This window comes from Gossypium hirsutum, chromosome A01 (assembly GCF_007990345.1).
Source record: "Gossypium hirsutum isolate 1008001.06 chromosome A01, Gossypium_hirsutum_v2.1, whole genome shotgun sequence".
In the NCBI taxonomy this organism is placed as follows: Eukaryota; Viridiplantae; Streptophyta; class Magnoliopsida; order Malvales; family Malvaceae; genus Gossypium; species Gossypium hirsutum.
Genome location: NC_053424.1, coordinates 55,718,309 through 55,731,230, shown reverse-complemented (window position 1 = coordinate 55,731,230; position 12,922 = coordinate 55,718,309).

Sequence of the window (12,922 nt, the reverse complement as noted above, 5' to 3'; positions counted from 1 at the left end):
ACACCGTGTGAGGGACACGGCCTGGGGACACGGGCATGTGGCCTGGCTGTGTGGTTCAATTTATTTGCTGACATCATAAACAGAGAGTTACATGGCCTAAGGACACGGGCGTGTGACCATGTTTCATGAGAAAAATTTCTAATTTTTTTCCCAGAGCTTTCCAAAGTTCTCGGTTGGGTTCTAAACACTTTCTAAAGTATGTTTTGGGCTTCGCAAACCCAAATAAGGGATTATGTGCATGTGATAGAATGATTTAAAATATGAATGAAATTTTATAGTCTGGTTTGCATGATTGCTTGTGTTTAAGTTCGGTAATGCCTCATACCCTGAACCGGCATAGGACATAGGTAAGGGGTGTTAAATAAACTAATTAGTTCCATTTATTGAATTGTAAATAGTAAGAAGAGATTTAATATACCAAGTGATAAAGGTGGATACAAATAGGTAATTATATGTGTAGAAGGATAAGAGGTTCGAATTAAAAAAAAATCAGTAAAATCCATGGTTATTGGAACGGTGCAGTATGACTAGATAACCCTTAGAAAAAAGTGTCTGAGAAAAATCTCAATTGTATTGGCAAAAGTTTAGAAAAAAAATACGTGATTATATGGGGAAATATTACTGCGTTAGAGTTCAAAGCGTGGACAAAAATAAAGTGAGTAGGAAAAAGTAATTTGAATTGACTATATTCTACAAAAATAAATACCATGCTCGTATATACATTTTGATGGAGTTATATATTAAAATTTCTTTAACTTGTTTAATTTTTAATTTATTGAACTAATCTGTTTAGGTGTAAACAACTGTAAATTGTTAAAATTTCTAGCTAGAGTTATATATTTAAGCAAATTCTCCTAGTGTCGATGCTCCGATATTATCTCATGTATTAAGCGTACTCAAGTTCATTGTTTAGCTATAGATTTGATTTATTTTCTTTTGTTTGCTTGAGGACAAACAAATAATTAAGTGTAGGGTATTTGACTTGACGTCAAATGGAGTAGTCGAATTAGGTCATTTATGCACTTAACGAGTTTGTTTTATTGGCATTTTAATATTAATTATTATATTTTTAGTATTAGTATCTTAGAAATAAAATATTAGTAAAATAAATGTTTTTACGAATTTTGTGCTATTTCGATGACCCGTAAGGCCAACTTGAGCCTCATGAGTGACTGACGAGCTATTTAAGTGTCTAGAATGCCAATTTAGGTCCAAGAATACAAGGAATAATGACCGGCCCGTGAGACAAGGAGCCCAATAAGCCAATAAAGCTACCAAAGGCTCAGAACACATTTGACGTTATGATGAGACAAGGAGCTTCCTCTCATCATGACGACGTGATGAATATGGGAAGATTTGCACGGTGGCGACGTCGTGACGAGGAACACTCCCACATCCCAACAATGCGATAATGGCAAACCTAAATGAAGTTGATATCCTTAGATAGTACTTTTGGGATATTTCCATATTTTGACCCTAGCTTTTAGCAAAATATTTTTTTCATTGGTATCTAAGTGTATATTGGGTTAAGTGGTCACCAAGTAGGACATTACCTATATAAGCAAACTTAGTGTCATCGGAATGGAAGCAGGCTTAGACAAACTATTTTACTATTTAATTTTTAGTTTTCTTTTTTTTTTCATGTTCGTGTAGCTGGAACTTTTCTATTTCGATGTGAAGACAATTACGAGTAGAGATTGCTCCGGGATCTCACTTCAATATATTTATTCATGAGCATTCTCCTATCTCTTCTCTTCTCTTCTCTTCTTTTATTTATCTTCCGTTGATTTGGTCAATTAGTCGTTGTATGAATAATTGAATAAATTATTGTGCTTTATTTATATTTTGCATGATTTGATTAATAAACTAATTTATTTGTTAAGTGATTATTTATCTAAAATTGAGTATTTATTCAAGGGTACTTAGTATATTAAGGAGTGATGCCTCTAATAGAATATCAAGATAGGTGAGATTGGAAAGGCATCCTGTCGTGTATAACTTGTGCCAAGCAGTGAGACCGAAAGGGTATCCATATGCCTAGGAAGAGATCAAAAGAGTGGCTTATGTGATAATAATTAGTGAAGATGAACCGAGAGGGTTATCTAGGCTAAGGGTGATAAATAACTCAATCTAGGATAATTAATGATTTAATTAAATAATTAGGGATTTAATCGATTATATGTTAGAGGAAAACATTGTTAACACTAGGACTAGGAAAGTCCATTAGGTTTAGTTAGGTTAATTAATTTAATTAGTTTAATTAAAATATTAATTTAGATTCACACTACTAATTCGTGACTCAATTAGATTAAGAATTAATTTCTATAATTAATTTAATATTAATTTCTCCAATCTGCAATCTCTTGGATATGACCCTCAGAATATTTATTAGTGTTTCGTTGTAACATATATTATATTACAATTTGACTTGTATGCTTGCAGATATCGTCAATATAATTCGATATATTTTTATATAATATTTAACTATAAATGATAACATGTTAACTTAATAACACTTTCTACTAATTCTTTTTATTCACAAGTAAGGAACAAAATTCTATTAAATTAAGCATAAACTAAAAGGGTTACTATGAAAATAAAATAAGAAAAGACAAGATGGTGATAATGACAACCACAACAACTACGACAACAATAATAATAGCCAAATGTGATATCAATATATATAATCAATATAGTTTGATAAACTTTTGAATTGAAAAAAATACATTTTTATCGATTATATTAATAAAATGACATTAGAATTATTTTTTACTATTAAAAATTGAATATTAAGATTTTTTATTACAACTAAAATTACACTCTTCGTTCATATCAAATTATACCATCATTATAATTTAAATTATACACTTTTATTAGTATTTCAATAATATAAAACTAGAATTATTAATATAAAATAGATACATTAACATTCAATATTTAAATAAATTCATTTAAGTAATATCTAAAAAAGTCTTAAAAAGAAATTTTGAATTTCATTATTCTTTTCATTCAAATGTTAGTTATCGATTGAAGTTTTTTTTATTGTTATAACATTTTAATTATCAAAATAGTTACTGTATTTTAATTATTTTTGACAACTTGAATAAAATTAATTTACATTAATAATTAATTTTAAAATAAAATTATATTATTTAATAAATTTAAAAATAAATAAATAAAATTATGTGCAATACATGTGATCAATAGGCTACCTTAATTAAGTGATATAATTACTTTTTTAACCCTTTAAAATTAATATTTTAATGTAATTCTTTTTATCCTCGATATTAAATAGAAAAAAGAATTGTATTATTAATCCCTCTAAAAAAATTAATAATATCTCCCTATTTTTAAAATTTTATCTAGGTCATTTAATAGAATTTTTTTGTCTTCATCCCTACATGTGACACTAAATAATTGATAATAGACAACATGCTAAATTTTATCAACTTATACTATTATTGTTATTGAAATATTAGTTGAGAGAATATATCAAAGATATGCAGACTTCATTATTTTTTTAAGAAAATGGATCAAAATCATTAAAATGGGTAAAGTTGTTACAAACAGTTGGTGTGTGGGGATGTGGGCACAAAAATAAATTAGTGAGAAACTAATAATGGTTTCAAGACGTGCATCGATGTCACTTTCTTTATTTATTTACTCCAACCTATATGTTAGTGTGCAAAATAGTTAGTAGCAAATGAACCTCAAGGATACAAAGAAACCCAATGATTGTTGATGTTTTGCACTGACGGAAAAAATCCACTAAGCACTGAGTGGAACATAGCAAGAATATCAATTTCTATAAAGAACTTTTGCAATAAATCTTTATGGAACAATATAAGAATAATAGAAGATGGAGGAAAATTAAAAGAAACAAAAGTTTCTATATTTTTGGTGTACATACAAATGAAATTCTATTCTTATTTATAGAAGTTCTTAGGTCTCTTCATTACGACATACTATCCAATCATATCTTTTAACAATAAACATAATTATTTAATAAATGCCTACTTGAATAATCATGACTCTTTATTAATAATTAAGTGACATAATTTTTAGCACCCCAAACCCGGCACAAACGTTATGGCCGGATCCGACATGCCACATCAAAGCGTTCAAAACATTTTATATTGTTGATCCAGGAAAACCTACTTAGTGTTTTAAAAGATAATTTCATTATAGGTTAAAGTGAATGGAAGCTGTGCACCAGGTAGGAAACCGGAAAAGAGGAGGTGAGTCTATCGGACTACTTAAGTACCAAGCTCCCTTCGGATCCAATCCTAGACATGCACACCGCCATTGCCACACCTTAACGTCATGTATATTTCTAGGAAACCGATTTGATTAAGTCATTTTTAGGAAAAGTGATTAATTTTGGAAAATACTTTCATCGCGGAAGCTTTGCTTGTTGTTGTGTTATTTTGAAATCAATTGTTGTTTTTTTTTGAAAACGCGCCCTAAAGCTATCCAATTTCAACAGTTAAAATAAGTAATACCTATCTTAGTAATACATATTAAAACCATAAAAAATAATTAAGCGGCCTTATTACATTTAAAAACCCAAACCTCAACGTAAATAATAGGATGTCCAGTTCACCAGAAGAAAACCAAACTTTCAGAACGGGTGGCCACTCCGAATTCCCTTACAGCTCCAAGCCCACTATGGTTGGGGATTTCCTGCGTGGATGAAAATAAAAGGGGTGAGTTTGGGGAAACTCAGTGTGTAAGGAAAACCCATTCAAAGTCCAAGTCAGCTCAAGCCTATTGGGCCGAAGCCCATTCAGGTAACAGTGGTACTGGACTAGAGCCCTTTTCAGATTACAATAAACTGGGCCTTAGCCCCTTATTCAGATAACAATATGGCCCATAGGCCCATTTCAAAATACATGCAACATCAATAACATATGCAAGCCCATTTGGGGAGACTACTCAACCCACCAACCACTACACTCCACCCGTACCAGCCCTACACTCCATGTGGGGAATAGCTCAACCCACCCAGCCAACCACTCCACAGTTGCAGCCTTGCTGGTCAATTAACAGTAAATTGAGGCAAAGCCTCCAGTACGTGGACAAGCCACTTTCAGTACTTCTTCCGTCAATATCCCAATCCCATGCATCAGATAATAATAACATGGCATGCAGTAAATAACAACAGTCAAACATGCATTTAGGTTAATTTAACCCTAGGGGTATTTCGGTAATTTATCTACTAGGGGTAAAACTGTAAATTTTTCACTTTTAAAGGTATTTCAGTAATTTATCTATTTTAGTGTTTTTCATGCATATTCCTACTTTTCACGTACTAACAGAATCACGTACCGAAGGTTCTTACCGAATTGGGCCCGTTGGCCCATCATTCCAATTTTGGCCCATTAAGCCCAAAAATATCTAGGGCACATAAATCATGCACTTTGCAGTCCAAATTTTGCAGCTTACTAAAAATATTAATCGATTTACCTCACGAGCATTCGCACACTCGCAAATCTACAAAATACCGGTTTTTGGTATTTCGACTTTTCAACTTTTGCCGATCCAGACTAAGAAAGAGGGTGTTAGTTATACACCTGTTTGCGACGATATGCTGACGAGATCCACACACGAACGGCCTACAATTGGATTACTAACACATTAATCTAACTATTGAAATACGAACTACGTATTAACCCCTTACAATATTCGGCCAACCACACCTACAGATCATAGTAAGCTTATAAGAAATCAATAAGCAACTCATTAACAAATTTTTGTCAATGTTTACCACATAATCATAATCTCACTGCAAGCTGTCTTCCTGAACAACAGTCACTAAATCATTTATAACTGGAGCTACGAAACTCCAAATCAAGTGCCGTTAATTTTACCTGCAAATAGACTCATATATCTTCTATCCATAAAATTTTCAGAATTTTTGGTTTATCCAATCAATACCAGATTTTTCTTAAAGTTTCCCATGTTTCACTGTTTGACTAATCTGACCACTCTTCCTTACGAATCAAATTTCTCATTGTACAGAATTCAAAATATATTCTCATTTATTTCATTTGAAAATAGACTCATTAAGCTTTAATTACATAATTTATTCAGCTTCTAACTCATCTCCCACAATTTATGGTGATTTTCCAAATTCACGTTACTGCTGCTGTCCCAAGCAGATTTATTACCAAATCACTCTTTCACACATAACTTGCATGCATGTTTTTTTTAAACATGTATATCACCAATCAATCATCACATATCTATGATTTTACTTAAGTATAATCTCCATTTCATCATTTTAAAGCACAACATGTTAGCCGATTTTTCCCCTTAGCATCTAAGCACATGCATGCTCATTTGTTTGGCTCAACTTCACATATCTTCCATTTTTCATCAAAAGAACATGAAACAACAACCATTTCCTTCATTTTAATTCATGACCAAATGCTCACAACACAACCAAAAACCAAAATATGCTTCAAGAGTTAAGGTAGAATCAAGAAGAACTCATGAACATCAAGATAGAAGCAAACTACCATGAACTTACCTTCAATTTTCTTCCCCAAGTGACCGAACATTCAAGAGCTTTCTCCTCTCCTTTCTCTTCTCTAACTTTAGGCTATGATGAACAAAGATGGACAAAACTTTGTTCTTTTCACCCCCTTTTTTTAATAAAGTTTCATATTTCATCCATTTAATTCTTTAATACAAAAGACATGAAATTCCTATCATGGAACATTTACCTAACCCATTATCATGAAACATTTACCTAACCCATTATCATGGAACATTTACCTAACCCATTATCAATTTGTATCAATTTGTACCATAAATTATGGATATCAAGTGCACATTTTGTCTACAACAACATGATGGCAGGCCACTTCATGTAAAATGGGGGGTTTGTCATGCAAATCCTCCTATTTTGCACTCCTATTTATTTAGCCACTTCAATTTAGCCTATAGCATTTTCAAACATTTTCACATAGGTCCTATTTCATAATTTCACCCCCTTTTTCTTATGGAAAAAAAATTAACTAAAATTGCCGGGTTCTATCTTAAGCTTGGGCCTTCTAGAGGCCCACTAACATAATTTAACCTATGTCAACATTCACAGAATTCCCGAAAATTGGGGCGTTACAACTCTACCCCCTTAAAGAAATTTCGGCCTCAAAATTTACCTATCCAAATAGTTGAGGGTATTGTTGATGCATAGTCTCTTCTGATTCCCAAGTAGCTTCTTCCCTTTCATGATTACGCCACAGTACTTTTACCAACGGAACCAACTTCCTTCTTAGAACTTTAACCTCTCGATCTAAAATTTGTATGGGTTCTTCCTCAAAGGTCAAATCAGTCCTTACTTCAATCTCCTCCACTGGCACAACATGTGAGGGATCTGATCGATATCGTCTTAACATAGACACATGAAAGACGTCATGGATTTTGTCTAACTCTGGTGGTAACTCTAACTGATACACTACTGGCCCTACCCGCTTAAGAACCCGATAAGGCCTTATAAACCGCAGACTCAATTTGCCTTTCTTGCCGAATCTCAAGATCTTCTTCCAAGGTGAAACCTTTAAGAAAACCATATCCCCAACCGCGAACTCTATCTTTTTGCGCTTTAGATCCGCATACGACTTTTGTCTATCAGATGCCTCCTTTAATCGATCTCTTATCAACTTAACCTTACTTTCAGTATCTGCCACCAACTCCGGTCCAAGCACTTGTCGTTCACCCAACTCTGTCCAACACGTAGGCGTACGACATCTCCGCCCATAAAGTGCCTCATGTGGAGCCATCTGAATACTTGCTTGGTAGTTGTTATTGTATGCAAACTTTGCCAATGGCAAGTAATCCTCCCAACTCCCACTAAAATCGATGATAAAACCCCTTAACATATCCTCCAAAATCTGAATAACCCTCTCCGACTGTCCATCTGTCTGTGGGTGAAAGGCAGTACTGAAATCCAAACGTGTACCCAATGCCTCCTGCAACTTCTTCCAGAACCGAGATGTAAACCTAGGTCTCGGTCGGAAATAATCGACACTGGCACTCCATGTAGTCGCACTATCTCTACCACATACAACCTAGCCAACTTTTGCAGGGTGTAATTAGTACGAACTGGTATGAAATGGGCAGATTTTGTTAACCTATCCACTACTACCTACACAGAATCTTTCTTGGTGGGTGTCAAAGGTAGCCCACTCATAAAGTCCATAGTGACTCTCTCCCACTTCCACAATGGAATTTTCACCGGTTGCAGTAATCCAGAAAGAAATTGATGTTCAGCTTTCACTTGCTGGCATGTCAGACATTTCCCCACGAACTCCATTACTTCTCGTTTAAGCCCAGGCCACCAGTACAGTTCTCGCAAGTCGTGATACAATTTATTCCCTCCAGGATGCATGGTACAAAGTCCCCCATGAGCTTCCTTCAATATTGACTGTCTCAAGTCAGAGTCCTTCGGAACACAAATTCTTCCTCGGAAGCATAAAACTCCTTCAGTATTCAGTCCAAAATCCTTATTCTCACCCTTCTCAACTTGCTGAAACCGAAGAACCAACGAGTTATCCTTCAACTATATTTCTTTAATCTGCTCAGTCCAAATAGGACTCACTTGCAATTCTGCTAACAGACTTCCATCATCAAATAGACTCAAACGTGCAAACAAGGCTCTCAAATCAGAAACAACCCTTTGAATCAATGCATCAGCCACCACGTTAGCCTTACATGGGTGGTACTCAATCGAACAATCGTAATCCTTAAGCAACTCTACCCATCTTTGTTGCCTAAGGTTTAACTCCTTCTGAGTTAACAGATACTTTAGGCTCTTATGGTCTGTGTATATGATACACTTTTCTCCATATAAGTAATGTCTCCAGATTTTCAATGCGAAGATCACTACTGCTAGCTCTAAGTCGTGCGTAGGGTAGTTCGCTTCATGAGGCTTAAGCTGCAGCGAAGCATAAGCGACCACCTTACCCTCTTGCATCAGTACACATCCTAACCCCACATGCGACGCATCGCTGTACTTGAATCAACACTGGTACTTCAGTCAATACCTTTTTCAAATGGTCAAAAGCTTTTTGCTGACTTTCAGTCCAGACAAATGCTACTCATTTCTTTAACAGTTTCGTCAATGGTGCAGCAATCAGAGAAAATCCTTCCACGAACCTTCGGTAATAGCTTGCCAAACCCAGAAAACTTTGAATTTCTGATACTGATTTTGGTGGCTTCCATCCCAGAACTGCCTCAACTTTTCGAGGATCCACTCTAATTCCTTCAGCAGAAACCACATGACCTAGAAAAGCCACTTCTCGCAACCAAAATTCACACTTACTAAACTTTGCATACAGTTCATTCTCTCTCAGCACTTGCAGCACAATACGTAGATGCTCCTCATATTTCTCCTCGGTTTCCGAGTATACCAGAATATCATCGATGAAAACTACCACAAATCGGTCCCAGTAAGGTTGGAACACTCGATTCATCAGATCCATGAAAGCGGCAGGTGTGTTCGTCAACCCAAATGGCATAACCAGGAACTCGTAATGACCATATCGAGTCCTGAATGCTGTCTTATGAATATCCACTTCCTTTACCCTTAATTGATGGTATCCAGATCGAAGGTCAATCTTGGAAAATACCGAAGCTCCTCTAAGTTGGTCAAATAAATCATCAATCCTTGGTAGTGGGTATTTGTTCTTTATCGTCAGTTTGTTCAACTGGCGGTAATCGATGCACATGCGCATTGTCCCGTCTTTTTTCTTCACAAACAGAATCGGTGCTCCCCATGGAGACACACTGGTCTAATGAAGCCTCTACCTAACAACTCTTGGATTTGAGCTTTCAGTTCCACTAAATCCTTTGGTGCCATTCTATAGGGTGCAATGGATACTAGAGCTGTTCCAGACAACAAATCGATTCCAAACTCTACTTCCCTATTCGGAGGCAATCCAGGAAGCTCCTCTGGGAAAATATCTCGGAATTCCCTAACAGTCTTGACGGTATCCACAGTCAGATCCCCAGTTTCAACTTGATTTACAAAAGCCAAGTACGCCTCGTATCCCTGATCATATGGCCCATTCTCATCCACTGGTGGTGGTCGTGCTACTCCAACAGGTATGTGTTCAGAAGACGAAGATCTAGCTTGCGGCCTCGACCACGGCCTCGACCACGACCTCTGCCCGAGTAGCTCTCGTACTCATATCGATTTATCTGATTACGAATTTTATGCAGTTAGTTTACTGTTTCCACTGTTTATTACAGAATATCTTATGAACAGATAAGGTTTCAGAGTTGTTCTCGCGTAACCACAGTTTAGCTACTCTCTCAGTTTCCTAGCGCTTAGTTTACCCTACAGTTTCAGTTTTGTAGCCTTTACGCTACATTATCTATAGTACTATCTCTAAGGTTTAGTACTAACTACAGTACAGTTAAGTATATAAAACAAAATAGTACTTACAGCCTTGGTGCCGGGGATTCAGTGTGCCACCTCATCAGTTTTCAGATAAACTCAAAAGATTTAGGCTTTTTGAAATCCATTTTCCAAACATTTGTGTTAAAAAAAACAAGTTCGGAGATTATCTCCTTTAAACAGGAAATTTATTTTCAAAAGTCAGGTTTTTTTTTCAAAAAAATACCCTCTTTTTTTTGGCATAAAGTTTTGAAAACCCTTTTTGGACCCGATCCACAGTCTAGTTGTTGCAACCTAGGCTCTGATACCACTAAATGTAGCACCCCAAACCCGGCCCAGACGTTATGGCTGGATCCGACATGCCACATCGAAGCGTTCGAAACATTTTATATTGTAGATCCAGAAAAACCTACTTAGTGTTTTAAAAGATAATTTCATTATAGGTTAAAGTGAATGGAAGCTGTGCACCAGATAGGAAACCGGAAAAGAGGAGGTGAGTCTATCGGATTACTTAAGTACCAAGCTCCCTTCGGATCCAATCCTAGACATGCACATCGCCATTGCCATACCTTAACATCATGTATATTTCTAGGAAACCGATTTGATTAAGTCATTTTTAGGAAAAGTGATTAATTTTGGAAAATACTTTCATTGCGGAAGCTTTGCTTATTGTCGTGTTATTTTGAAATCAATTGTTGTTTTGTTTTTGAAAACGCGCCCTAAAGCTATCCAATTTCAACAGTTAAAATAAGTAATACCTATCTTAGTAATACATATTAAAACCATCAAAAATAATTAAGCGGCCTTATTACATTTAAAAACCCAAACCTCAACGTAAATAATAGGATGTCGAGTTCACTAGAAGAAAACCAAACTTTCAGAACGGGTGGCCACTCCGAATTCCCTCACAGCTCCAAGCCCACTATGGTTGGGGATTTCCTGCGTGGATGAAAATAAAAGGGGTGAGTTTGGGGAAACTCAGTGTGTAAGGAAAACCCATTCAAAGCCCAAGTCAGCTCAAGCCTATTGGGCCTAAGCCCATTCAAGTAACAGTGGTACTGGACCAGAGCCCTTTCCAGATTACAATAAACTGGGCCTTAGTCCCTTATTCAGATAACAGTATGGCCCATAGGCCCATTTCAAAATACATGCAACATCAATAACATATGCAAGCCCATTTGGGGAGACTACTCAACCCACCAACCACTACACTCCACCCGTACCAGCCCTACACTCCATGTGGGAATAGCTCAACCCACCCAGCCCAACACTCCACAGTTGCAGCCTTGCTGCTCAGTTAACAGTAAATTGAGGCAAAGCCTCCAGTACGTGGACAAGCCACTTTCAGTACTTCCTCCGTCAATATCCCAATCCCATGCATCAGATAATAACATGGCATGCAGTAAATAACAACAGTCAAACATGCATTTAGGTCAATTTAACCCTAGGGGTATTCTGGTAATTTATCTACTAAGGGTAAAACTGTAAATTTTCCAGTTTTAAAGGTATTTCAGTAATTTATCTATTTTAGGGTTTTTCATGCATATTCCTACTTTTCACGTACTAACAGAATCACGTACCGAAGGTTCTTACCGAATTGGGCCCGTTGGCCCATCATTCCAATTTTGGCCCATTAAGCCCAAAAATATCGAGGGCACATAAATCATGCACTTTGCAGTCCAAATTTTGTAGCTTACCAAAAACATTAATCGATTTACCTCACAAGCATTCGTACACTCGCAAATCTACAAAATACCGGTTTTTGGCATTTCGGCTTTTCGACTTTTGCCGATACTGACTAAGAAAGAGGGTGTTAGTTACACACCTGTTTGCGACGATATGCTGACGAGATCCACACACGAACTGCCTACAATTGGATTACTAACACATTAATCTAACTATTCAAATACGAACTACGTATTAACCCCTTACAATATTCAGCCAGCCACACCTACAGGTCATAGTAAGCTTATAAGAAATCAATAAGCAACTCATTAACAAATTTTTGTCAATGTTTACCACATAATCATAATCTCACTGCAAGCTGTCTTCCTGAACAACAGTCACTAAATCATTTATAACTGGAGCTACGAAACTCCAAATCATGTGCTGTTAATTTTACCTGCAAATAGACTCATATATATTCTATCCATAAAATTTTCAGAATTTTTGGTTTAGCCAATCAATACCAGATTTTTCTTAAAGTTTCCCATGTTTCACTGTTTGACTAATCTGACCACTCTTTATTACGAATCAAATTTCTCATTGTACAGAATTCAAAATATGTTCTCATTTATTTCATTTGAAAATAGACTCATTAAGCTTTAATTACATAATTTATTCAGCTTCTAACTCATCTCCCACAATTTATGGTGATTTTCCAAATTCACGTTACTGCTGCTGTCCCAAGCAGATTTATTACCAAATCACTCTTTCACACATAACTTGCATGCATGTTTTTTTTAAACATGTATATCACCAATCAATCATCACATATCTATGATTTTACTTAAGTAT